At 40.8% G+C, this 13,636-nt stretch overlaps 1 protein-coding gene across 1 annotated transcript in view; it reads left to right on the top strand.

Annotated features, from left to right (window-relative positions):
- The window catches only part of MCUB (mitochondrial calcium uniporter dominant negative subunit beta), a 135,646-nt gene that overhangs the window by 26,865 nt on the left and 95,145 nt on the right, over nucleotides 1–13,636 (top strand). The window lies entirely within an intron of this gene.

Genomic DNA, 13,636 nt, shown 5'->3' with positions numbered 1-13,636 from the left:
CAGAGCCTCTATTTCTAGATGGATTAGGCAGACAATTTCCTTAGCTTATGTACAAGCCGGTAAGGTAGCTCCTAATGTTAAAGCACACTCCACACGATCACTAGCAACCTCCTGGGCAGAAAGGGCCGGAGCTTCGGTGGAGCAAATTTGCAGAGCAGCGACGTGGTCAAGCCAGAACACGTTCCTGAAACATTATAGAGTTGACCTACTGTCACCTCAGGACTTGGTTTTCGGGAGAAAGGTCCTGCAAGCAGTGGTCCCGCCCTAAGGTAGGCCTGAAGCTACTTGCTTCTCTCTCAGGGTGCCGTCCTGGAAGACGACTAGAGAAATGACCAGTTACACTTACCGGTAGCTGTATTTCTGGTAAGTCTTACAGGACGGCAGGCCTACTTCCCACCCTTGTGATACATTATTGGTTTGTATTATATTTTCTGTGGTGTTTTTCCCGTGCACTGGTGGGTTCATACTTTATCTCAAACTGAGGAGCACGGGAAGGGGCGGGGTTTTTAACCTCTTTTTGATTGTGTTTCCTGTCAGGAGAAGCCAGTCATCTCTCAGGGTGCCGTCCTGTAAGACTTACCAGAAATACAGCTACCGGTAAGTGTAACTGGTCATTTTCTTTTGTATGAATTTCTTACTTCCTGTTTCTCCTCACTAAACTTGCCACCATCATCCAAGTGGTGGTTAGTCAGCCGGAACAGCTTACTGAGGAGGAACAGGAAGTGAGAAATTCAGACAAAGAAAAAAAACATTTAGAAGGGAAATGGAAGGAAAAGGTAAGTGAACCAACAATGCACTAGCTTAAAGGAACCTACCGTATATACTCGAGTATAAGTCAAGTTTTTCAGCACATTTCTTTTGTGCTAAAAATCCCCCCCCCCCCCCACCCCTCGGCTTATACTCGAGTCACCTTTTTGCGCCTGATCTCCCGGAATTTGGGGACCCACTACTGGACGGCCGTAGGTCCCCTGGACACCAACCTTGGCACACATGTAGCCCCACTCTTCCTGTCTATAACTGTGTAGTTTGTTGTCTGGGGGACCTACGGCCGGGGAGCACCGATCTTTCAAAGCCGGTCACCCCTTCCATAGACTCCCATGTTAAATGTCAGTCTAGTCATGGGCACAGTGAGGCATGCGGATGGACACCCTAGGCTTATACTTGAGTCAATAAGTTTTCCCATTTTTTTGGTGGTAAAATTAGGTGCCTCGGCTGATATTCAGGTCGGCTTATGCTCGAGTATATACGGTATTTAGAAGAAAAAAAACTAACCTTTACAACCCCTTTAAATCTGCAACCTATTTCAGCTCTGTATTGCAATTTTAACAGTAGGATTTCAAGTAATGTTGGTACTCAGAACATTGAACCTGAATTGTGGAACAGATGCCTTCTTTATTGGTCATTGTCAGCATTTACAGTGCAGCTGCAGTCAAGCTAAATGGAAATTAAAGCGGAGGTTCACCCAAATAACATCTATATCAGACTTAATTCTTTATACTTCTAACATGTACAATTGGCTTTTTTTTTTTTTTTTTTTTTAGGCTGCACATACTTTATAATCTATATTTGCAATCCGGCTTCCGGGTACTTCTCCCGCGGGAGTAGGCGTTTCCAAGCTGAGCCGCAATGTAATCTGGGAGTTCGCCCAGATGATTGATGTCTATCAGAAAATGTTCCCCCCGGCGGATAAGGCCCCGCCCCCCGTATTGCGTAGTTGCGTCACAAGTGTCAGGGAGTTTCCGAAAAAAACCAAACATGCAGAGCTGTGAGTCGGCTCTACACGGCGCCTGCGCACCGACTAGGAGCCGTGTAGAGCTGACTGCTCAGGCACCGTATAGAGCTGACGCGCAGCATGTTCGGTTCTTTCGGAAACTCTGTGACGCAACTACGCAATACGGGGGGGGGGCCTCATCTGCCGGGGGGAACATTTTCTGATAGACATCAATCATCTGGGCGAACTCCAAGATTACATTGTACATGTTAGAAGTATAAAGAATTTAGTCTGCTATAGATGTTATTTGGGTGAACCTCCGCTTTAAGCAATGTTTGATGGCAGTTCTCAAAACAGAGGAAAAATACAGGGATTGGACAAAAATATGGAAACCTTATATGATTTGCCAAGACTATATAGTGCTCCGATTCACACAGCTGGTGTTGTTAAATCGTGGTTGACAAGCATGCAGATGCAGTGTCACACCTTCCCTTGGTGCCTCAATCGCCAGGCCTCAATATCGTAAAGCCACTATTGTAATTTTGGGAGAACGAGTCTTGGGCTTGTTTTCCGCCTCCGGCATCTCTGCAAAAACTGTAATGATTTTTGCATTAAGAGTGCTACCAGATTCCATTATCCACCATCCAAGACTTATTATTTGTCAATTCCAGAATAATTTAGGCAGTCTTGGAAGCCAAAGGTAGTCCAACAACACATTAAGTAACGATTTTGTTCTTTAACCTGGTGTTTCCATTATTTTATCCAACCCCTGTACATTGGTAATAGATTGCCTTTTTAATATATAAAAGAAAACCAAATACAATGCAAGAACAGCAGTTCTTTAAATTTAGCATTTTTCATTCAGGCCTCACACACACAGGGCATTTCGTGCTTTTTCTTCCCAATTGCTGCTGCTCTTAAACGTGCTGGCAGTGTGTGTTTTTTATTTTTTTTTCTGTGTCTTTACGGCCCTGCCTCTAAATGCTTATGTGTGCATGGACACATTGGCTAACATGGAGGGGTGTTTAGAGGTAGAGAAAAAAATGCCAGACTCCCCTAAAAGTAGCATTTTTGCCGCTCAGTGTGCATGAGGCCTTAAAGGGTCACTAAAGGAATTTTTTTTTAAGCTAAATAGCTTCCTTTACCTTACTGCAGTCCTGGTTTCATGTCCACATTGCTCGTTTTTGCTCTAATCCTTTTCTGTTCTGAACACTTCCTGGTTGTCTGTTTCCTGATGAAAAAAGTCATGGGAGCTTTCTCTCTGTGGTCACTGATCAAGGAGGTGTGATTACTGTGTGTCTAAAACCCCTCAACACCAATCCGTTTTGTTTTCCAAACCATCACTGCCCTGTATTGGCTCTGTGCAGCAGAGAAGCAGGAAACATGCAAAAACAAAACTGAAACTACAGGTACATTATATGATTGATTTTTATCTATTTTTAAAAGGAATCCGTTAACTATTATGCCGCGTACAGACGGTCGTTTTTTGTGATGGAAAAAAAAACGACGTTTTGAATCATGAAATAAAACGAAGTTTTTGAAACTTCATTTTCAAAAACGACGTTGCCTACACACCATCGTTTTTTCAAAATGCTCTAGCAAAGCGCGGTTATGTTCAGCACTCTTTTCCATTGAAGCTAGCTTCATAACTTGCTTCTGAGCATGCGTGGGTTTAAAAACGTCGTTTTGCCCACACACCATCATTTTCATTGACACAAAAAACGACGTTTTGAAAAACGACACAAAAAATTCGAGCATGTTCAAATTTTTTTTTTTGGTCGTTTTTCAGAAGACATAAAACAACGTTTTCCCCACACACATTCATTTTAAATGACGTTTTCAAAAACGTTGTTTTTTTTCATCACAAAAAACGACCGTCTGTACGCGGCATTATGTCTCTATACCCTGTAAACAGTCATTTCAGCAAAAAAAAATAATTTCCTTTACAACTCTTAAGAGCAATGCTGTAACCTATGAAGCTGTCTGTTCAGAGTGACGGGGCTTTCTAACAAAGCCAGTGTCATAATTGTATTTCTGTGACTTTATTAAAGTGGATCTTTTGCTTCCTAATTCTTATATTCTGACATTTCAGATGAAGTAATATGGTAATTTTATCTTGTGCCTAATTAAGTTTAGATAACATCCATATTCCCATCGCATATGTTCCAGGGAAAGACTCTAGGATACCGGGTGCTGCAGCAACCACCAGCTGGAGACTAAATGTCACAATGTACATATTTGCTTGTACACCATGGATCTTCAAATTGAGTCCAAACTTTTTTTATTGAAGTATGATCACAGTACAAACAAGAGTGCCACATTTTGGAGTCGCACAGAACCCCTTTGTCAGGCATGTGATCATATATCAGCAGACTGAGCTTATGTTGGTGGTTATCAGTTTTGGACCCTTCGGAGATCATTTAGAAATTGTTGGCCAGTGCATCTGGCCTGCCGGATTTACATTACCATAGACTTGTATAGGAATGTAAAACCAGTATGATGTCAACAAAAGCTCATTGCCTGATGCCCTTACTTATTTCAGCTTGTCACACAATCGAATACATGAACAGGGGAAAGTTGGGAAGAGGAGAAAGCCAGATCACACAGCCTAAAATGATGTGCATGGTCTGTCCATTAATCATAGTGTTCTCTACTATGTTATGTGAAGAACACTCAATGAGATATCCTGCAGGCTATACATTTTATCAACAGAATGTAAAATGACAGGAGCAGCATTAAAGGGGTAATAAACCCAAAACCAAAAATGTAATATAGTGCAGCTTACCAATCATTACATGTGGCGGCGGCGGCGGCGGCATTAGGTTTATTTTTTTCTTAGAATTTTTTTTTCCCCTCTGTTTTCACCAGATGATCTGGCCAGAAAAGCACCTCCTGTATTAGTAAGATACAACTGTGGATTAGGAATGAGCTCCGGTGTGTTCGCATCGTCCACGTGCAGAGCCCGCTTGAAATTTAGCTTAAATTTAAATCTGCTAGTATCTAAATCTGCTAGCACATCTAACACTCCCCTCCCCCCAGACTGACAATACTGCTGTCCGAAGGTGCCCCCTGTGCACATTCATCCAGAGTAGGGATGAGCTCCAGGTTGTTCGCACACTCCACGCTCAGAGCCCGCCAGGAAGTCTGCACAGCGCTGTGCTAATCACAGGCAGGGGGACATTGTTCCGATGCTGCATATTATATTGCAGGTTACCAATCATTAGATGTGATGCCTGCATCACTTTTGATTTCTTTTGCTGCTTCCCCCTCTGTTTTCACCTGGTGATATTCCCATAAACACACCTCCTGTATTGGCGGGATACAACCCTGGAGGAATAAGCACAAGGGGCATAGCAGCAGTTTTTTTTGTTTTTTTTTTTCCTTTTTGAGATAGTGGTTTAGCATGAGTAAATAAAAGCTGATCCTTTTAATTGCCCCTGCCAGTGGTAGGTGGTTTGTCTCATCCATGTAAACTGATACATTCTGCTGGAGATCTTGTGCTTTTGACAACAGACTAGCTAGCTTGATCACCAGTTGAAAATTGACAGCCTAAAAAGGAAACTAACACAGCCATCACATCTAAGAATTGATGAACTGCAATATAATAAATGCTTGCGTGTTGGGTTTAATACTGCTTTCAGCTAATAGTTTTTTTCATTTGAGATAAAGGCTTTACATTAAGAAAAATCAATTACCGTATTAAAAACACACCTGTCGGTGGTAAATGGTTTTGCCTCATCTCTCTAACTGATACATCCTGCAAAAGAGCTTTGTTCTTTTGAAGAACAACATGCTTGCTGGCTGGATCACCAGATGAAAATAGAAGAAAGCTAGTCTAAAAACAAGAAAATTAATGGCTGTAAGAAATGCAATATAATACATGTTTGCTTTTAGGTTTAATACTGATTAAATGAACACTGCAGTGTCCGTCCAGAAGTTAGCAGCAGGCACAGTGTTGATGACGCACACTCGGCAATTGTCCAGGGCCCCAGATGGCAGGCTGGCAGTGTGGAACTGAAATGTTGTGTATACTTGCTTTTTTTTTTTATAAACTGGCCCTGGATAGCAGTATCCACTATCTGTTTTTTTTACATGGGACCTAGGTATTTTTTTTTACTCCCTAAAAGACATCATTCACCCATTTCAAAGTTATTCGAAAATGAGCTATGAATGTATTTCACAGCATTACCCTTTGTGTTTTAATTAATACCTGTGGATAAAGTATACGCTTTACAGCATATTGTTTATCTTGTTATTTTTTTTAACAGACTTTGGTTTTCCAGCAAGTAGGAGGAGATGAATTGTATCAAGTCACTGAAGCACATTTTTTGAACAATATCCCAGGGCCCTGCCATGTCTTTCTGGCTGTGTATGTCCTCTAGTATGAAAGGACAGCTGCATCAGAAGGCAGTGGGGCCTAAAGGCCTAGCCAAGGAATTCATAGTAACTGTTACTAATTAGATTTTCCTCATATGGGCCAGTGAGTCATCCCGTGATGTTAATGCTGTGAGTAATACTTTGATCTGCCATGTAATCACTGTGGTTGAAATTTTCAGTCAAGGACCTGTTAGAAGTACTCCATATCTTGCTTTGTATTTAAAGCTCAACAATAAAATAGTCTGTTGTTGCTATGTGCTATGGCCTTAGATTCAGTAACAGAGCTCACTTCAGAGAAGTTTTCTATTTAAGTCCACGTGTGAAATGTAAGCTTACAATGAGATCGGTGGTAATAAAGTCTATTTTGCAAATAAATAAAACAAAAATACATGTAGCAATTCTGGATAAATAATTTGCAGAAACCGTAAAATAAAATCCTTCAAAAGAAGGCCAAATGCTTCTTTTGCCAGTGCCCCTCAAATATAAAGAGTACCTGTTATCACATAAGAGTGATGGTTTATTTTTTTTTATAATACTTTCTCACCGACTACTTCTTTGCACAGATGCAACTATAATTGATGTAAAGTAATGAGTTGGGTATGGGTGCTGGCAGTGCTGAATACTGTATGTTGGCTGATCAGAAAGCTTTAATATTTCTTGTGCCACTGTCATGTGGCCCAGGCCATGAGGAGTCCCAATTGAGCATCCAGGGATGAGAAGAAGTGAGCACCTCTGTAGATAAATCATGCTTCATTCAGGTGTCCATCAGCATTCAACCCCTAGAAGCTGTGACCTCTCAGCCAAACACTGCTGTCACTTGTAAACAGAAAGCTGGCAGAGGAAGGCTTCCACTACTTGCTTCCTCTCTGGGTTCTGCATTAGATTACAAGTAGATAAACGAGAGACCACTAGGTGGTAGTGTGGACACTCGTTAACCCTAGTATAACAACCGACACGCCCCCAAGATTTAAATTTATGAAACTAAAACATTGAACCGTAGTTCATGGACTTAATGGGCACAACCAAAGTACGATAAAATAACAAAAGTTTATTGGTGCACAAAAGAGTTAAAAAACATACTAGCATTTTGCACCCTTAGGCCCCTTTCACATTTGTACAACTTTTCCTGCGACTTGGGACTGCAAAGTCGCATGACAAGTTGTTCTCCATGATTTCCAATGACAATTATTCATATTAGTGTGACTTCAGGTCTTGCCGACTTCAAAGTAGTCCCTGCACTACTTTGGTCCGACTTTGATGTGAGTTACACAGGCATTCCCTGAAATTGCAGCAAAAATCGTGGCAAAATCGCATGTAAAGTCTCAGTAGTGTGAAAGGGGCCTAAATCAATATAGTGGAAGTCCACCCTAACACCTAAATTCTCCCCTGCAATCATTAATGTGAGCTAAGTTCAGCCTTATGCCTCCAAAATAAAAAAATCAGTTTGCCAACCTTTATTTTGAAGTATACAGCGCCGTTGCATGACTTAAATTCTACTTCCTTTTGAGTCTAAAAGCAGCCAGTGGGTGTGGCTACTGAATGCTAATGACATCACTTCCAGGGAGGGACACTATTCCTGTGTAGCCAGTGGTCATATGCAGGATGGGAGGAGCTAATCGTAGGTTCCTGCCCAGTCTTCTCTCATTGTACATCCTAATTTATGAGTAAATTAAGAAATAAAATAATCCCCATCCACACAGGACCTGGGGGGGGGGGGGTGGGTGTGGATAGTAGGGCATATATACAGTATAGCTGTGCTTTAAATGAAGACTAGCACAGGAGAAGGGAGCTGGACACGGGGTTGGGGGTTGGGCTTTCAGTGTAGCTGGAAGTGGGGGGGGGGGCTCTCAGCTCAGTCTACAATGATCACTATACACTAAAGGAACAGTACAGGCAGCCGCACTAAGGCTCAGTTTCCACTAGTATGACTTGTCATATGACTTTGGACACATAAAGTTGCATGACAAGTCACAGCCCATTGATTTCAATGGTGCACGTTCCTTTCTATGTGACTTTGAAGATCAGCAACTTTGAAAAGGTGCCTGCACTACTCGGTGGCGACTTTTGATGTGACCTTGATCAAGTGATTGTAAAGTTGGATCAAAGCTGCAATCGGTCGCATCAAAGTGTCACATCGCGCAACTTTGGGGTCGCAACAGTGGAAACGTGACTTGACATGCGACTGTGATCAAAGCTGCACTCAAAGTGCACCGAGTCCCGTGAGTGTGTTAATATATGTTGCGCTAAGCCAGACAATTAATATGAATAGGCTGCCTACTGCACCAAAAAGATGCATATATTGTTGATTTTAGAAGTGAAGAATATACAGATAAATGGCATTGTTTTTTATAATGTAGCATACTACAATGCACTGGACTGCATTATCATGCATTGTGATGCTCTGCTACGCACATCTGTTGGCAGGGTGCTTTGGGGTGCCATGCAGAATGAATGGCACCTTTTTGCCCAAATGTGCGTTACCATAACACAGTGATGTGAACAAGCCCTTAAAGTGATTGTACACGATCACCTTGTAAAACAACCCATTCAGTTTAAAATCGAAATGAAAGGCAAAACATTTTGTATAGATATAAAAAATACATTATAAATACCTTTTATAAGTGATCACATTTCCTCTGTTCTCAGCTGCATAAGGGCTGTGGGGGGAGGAGAAGCAGCAGTACACTGAGCTTCCCAGTGAATGGTTTGCAGTGTTGGGCCATGTCAGGACAAGTCTGATCATTGGGGGAGAAGCACACTGAGTTCCTAGCACAGCTAGGGAACTGACCACAGTGTGTTCTGCTTAGTGTGGTCAGTTTTTAATAGTAAAGCAGAAGGACTGTCAGGAACACCAGGGATTTCACATAAAGGAAGCAATATAAAGAGAACAGGAGACTTTCTCGTACAAGTACATAGTGCAGAAGTCACATATCAGGAATATGACGTTTTGAGTTAACAAACCCTTTAAGGTGCTACCAAGGTAACTTTGTTAGTACACTTTTGTATTCCATGCTCACTGTTGTACAACAACTAATTTTGTTATGCCAAGCTGTCCAATCATTATTCCGCATTACCCTATTCCATATCTCATGTTCTATGCCAGTGTTTCTCAACTCCAGTCCTCAAGGCGCCCCAACAGGTCATGTTTTCAGGATTTCCCTGAGATTAATTGGCTGTGGTAATTACTAAGGCAGTGAAACTGATCAAATCACCTGTGCAAAAAAATGGAAAGCCTGAAAACATGACCTGTTGGGGCGCCTCAAGGACTGGAGTTGAGAAACCCTGTTCTATGCTGCCTCATCATGCCCCACCATACTTGACTGTTGCCTCCATACACTCATCATTTTACTACTTCCCTTTGGCGAACAAACTGCCTCCTGCTACAGCTGCCATTTTTTGCACCCTAGTTCATATGTGTTCATGCATAGTTGAGTTGATTAGCCTTGGTTCCATGTTGGAGGTATGTCTTTTTGGCAGCAATTCTTCCATGTAGACCACTTCTGGCCAGACTGCTGGACAGTAGATGGGTATACCTGGGTCCCACTGATTTCCACCAGTTCTAAGCTGATGGCATTGCTGGACATCTTTCAATGTCTAAGGGAAGTAAGCGGGATGTGTCTTTCATCTGCTGAATTGTTTCCTTGGTCAAGCACTGCATCTATAGTCTTCAATGATCAATGGTGACTGTAAGGTTGCTGGTTCAACTAGACCCGGCTTTAAGGACTATCTGGATGTATGGAACTCTCCGATGCATCGGCCAGTGAAAAACATCCACACGGAGATATGGTATGTCAAGACTAGGCTTTATTTCTCATGCGTACTTGTACATAATCAAATCATACAATAAAGGAACGCCCTTGTCCCAGCCAATCATATTTAAGTAATTAGGTTATACAAGTATTATCTGTCACAATTATACACTGTGTGTAAAATATAGCAATCGGTCTTCTGTGTGCCCGACTAAATCTGGTTTCTACTGCACCTTATCTTTTGTTATTGTTCTTTGCTCAGTACATAATAACAAATGGGAAATTTGTAGGTAGTTTCTATGTAACTAGTCCTAGAAGCTCTGGGTAAAAGGATACATAAACATACAAGCATTCATTACTATGGGGGAACTCTAGCAAGCCTTATAATGCATTGATATTATGGAGGAACTCTAGCCTTTCAGTGTCCTCAGTGTTGAGAAATATAAGCAGATACTTCTCCATCATGCTATTCAATCAGGGAGGCATGTGATTGGCCCCAAATATTATTCTGCAGAAGGACAAAGACACCAAACACACAGCCAATGTCATTAAGGGCTATCCTCAGTGTAAAGAAGAACAAGGAGTCCTGGAAGTGATGGCTTGGCCCCCACAGAAACCTGATCTCAATATCATAAAATCGGTTTGGGATTACATGAAGAGAGGCAGCCTACATCCACAGAAGATTTGTGGTTAGTTTGGAACAATCTACCTGCCAAGTTCCTTCAAAAACTATGTGCAAGTGTACCTTGAAGAATTGGAACTGGTTTGAACCTAAAGGGTAGTCACACGAAATATTGATTTGATTTAAATTTTGGTGGTGAAAACATCATGTTGTGGGGATGCTTTTATTCAGCAGGGACAGGAAAGCTGGTCAGAGAGAGTTGATGGGAAGATGAATGGAGACAACTACAGGGCAATCTTAGAACAAAAGCTGTCTGCAAAAGACCTGAGACTGGAGCGGAGGTCCACCTTCCAGCAAAACAACGACCCTTAACATACAACCAGAGCTATAGAATGGTTGAGATCAAAGCATATTCATGTGTTAGAATGGCCCAGTCAAAGTCCAGACCTAAATCCAATTGAGAATCTGTGGCAAGACTTGAAAATTGCTGTTCAGACGTTCTCCGTCCAATCTGACAGAGCTTGAGCTTTTTTGCAAAGAAGAATGAGCAAAAATGTCAGTCTCTAGATGTGCAGTGCTGGTAGAGACATCCCCAAAAAGACTTGAAGCTGTAACTCAAGGTAAGATGGTTCTACATTTTGACTGGCTGAATACAAATGCACGCCACACTTTTCAGATATTTATTTGTAAAAAAAAATTGAAAACCATTTATTTTCCCTCAACTTCACAATTATGTGCCACTTTGTGTTGGTCTATCACATAAAATTCCAATAAAATACAATTATGTTTTTTGGTTGTAACATGACAAACTGTGCAACATTTTAAGGGGTATGAATACTTTTTCAAGGCACTGTACAGAGTGTTTAAAGAAGAGGGGATGCTACACCATGGTAAATTTGGCCCCGTCCCAACTTTTTTGGAATTGGGGTTGTACTTTGCCAGCTTTTTTTCCCCCCTGTCCTAACTTTTTTGAGACATGTTCCTGCCATCAATTTCAAAATTACCTTATTTTTTATATAAAGTTCTTTATATTTCGCTTTGTCTGGAGTTGCATTCATTACTCCTAAATAAAGTACTTTTTTTTTTTTTTGTGCTTGTGTAGTGCATTGAGATTATGATTATTGCTTTCATTTATCTTGCTTTGGTAATTTTAGACACACTTATATTCAGCAATGTTCTTGTGAGCTGTCAATTTCTGTGCTGCTGTAAAAAGCAATCGCTCTTTTAATGGTGCAGTTTTGAACTAGATTCAACGGTTTACAATAATTCTGACCCTGCCTGGGAACAAATATTTGCTGAAGTATGTACTTACTGACGTTATCTGTTTTCCTGTCAACTTTTGAGTTGCAATTGATTTTAGAAGTGAAGAATATACAGATAAATGGCATGCAAGTAAATTAGGAATTGGTAGAGGAAAAAAGCATGGACAGCCGCACTTCAAAAAAACATAAGGTTGTCTTTAATATAAAAATGGAAAAATGCACTACAAAAACAAGCAGAGAACAGGAATAACAGCCTATGTGTTTCACACTACAAATCGGTGCTTAATCATGGCTAGCATAAAGAAAAACACACTTCAAATATATATGATTCTAACCCAGGACAAGTGATTGACACTGACCATCCGCAGGTGAGACCCAATTAGTGAAAGGAACTCCCAAAGCCGATCGGAAAGTGTCTTCACATGTGTGCATAAAGATAACCCAAACACACACTTTAACTCGCATTCAAATGACACGCATGAATAGATATAAAAGTGTAAAATCTATATGTGCAAGTCATTCCCCTTATTCGAATAAATAACTATGTGTAAAACATAGTGTATAAAACCTTCACAGTTGAGTTACATCGCCCATGCTGCACATGGTATAGAACAAATTGGTTGTAGTATATCGAAATGCTGAGGATATGGCTCTGTGTAAGAAAAAAGTATTTTTATGTCTAAAGAATGTGTTGTGAACATATATATGTGTCCATAGGTATGGAGCCATTTCCTCAGCATTTCGATATACTACATCAAACTTTTTCTATACCATCACAGTTTGATATTGTTTTTGAAAGTGCATTTTTATATAAAAGACAACCTTATGGTTTTTTGGAGTGCGGCTGTCCATCCTTTTTTCCTCTACCAATTGCTTTGTGCATTGCCGGCACCCTTGATTTCCTTTTAATGGTGCCCTTTTGAACTAGATTCAACTAGGGCGGCAACTAACGATTATTTTCATAATCGATTAGTTGGCGGATTATTGTTTCGATTAATCGGATAATAGCCTTAAAAAAAAAAAAATAGCATTTTTACATTTTTTTGGGCCAATTTGTTGTTGGGCAGATTACAAAACACAAATTGCCACAAAAACACATTACATGCTTTTTTTGCAGCTTCTTCATTAAAGTATATTGAACCGAAAAAAAAAAATAGCACAGTTTTGCGTTAAAAAATCCTTCCCCTTTCCAAATACGCAGCAGCTGAAAAAAAATCATGGATGTGAACGTGTCCCATAGGAAAACATGTAAATGAACTGTATGTGCTTACTGACGTTATCTGTTTTCCTGTCAACTTTTGAGTTGCAATTGATTTTAGAAGTGAAGAATCTACAGATAAATGGCATGCAAGTAAATTAGGAATTGGTAGAGGAAAAAAGGATGGACAGCCGCACTCCAAAACTGTGAATGAATGATGCGGCCATGTGGACGGAGCCCTACAAGGCTGTGTAATGTTAAATGGTGACAGTGGACCCAGGGAGACATCTTCAGCTTGCTGTTTATTTGAGGGGGGAGGGGGTGGAGAGACTCGTGTCCCCAGACATTATATGGTAGGAGCAGCATCTGTTTGTGAACTTGTAAATGCAGAAAAGCATAAGGGTAGTAACCCAATCGAATCAGTGCTCTATACAGACATTGGTGACGTGGCCGCATTCCTCAGCACATAATGCAGAATTTTATAGGCTGTCCTGTGACCCGGCAGTCAGCAATACAGATCCATGGTATCCAGTATTGGCAAAAAAGGAAGTGACTGTGCCAAGAACTAATACTGTGCTAAAAGGGTACCAATATACCTACGAATATCAGAAACCGATATATCAATCACTTTCAAACTTTTTTATGAGCCTTATTTGGGATCTGTGTGCATTATCACGCTTTGAGCTCAGGATTAGCGTTAAGCCTATCAACTTTGAA

Source organism: Rana temporaria, chromosome 1 (genome assembly GCF_905171775.1).
Source record: "Rana temporaria chromosome 1, aRanTem1.1, whole genome shotgun sequence".
NCBI classification, from domain to species: Eukaryota; Metazoa; Chordata; class Amphibia; order Anura; family Ranidae; genus Rana; species Rana temporaria.
Note: the sequence above shows the minus strand (reverse complement) of the source record. Positions and strands in the feature narration are given on the sequence as shown.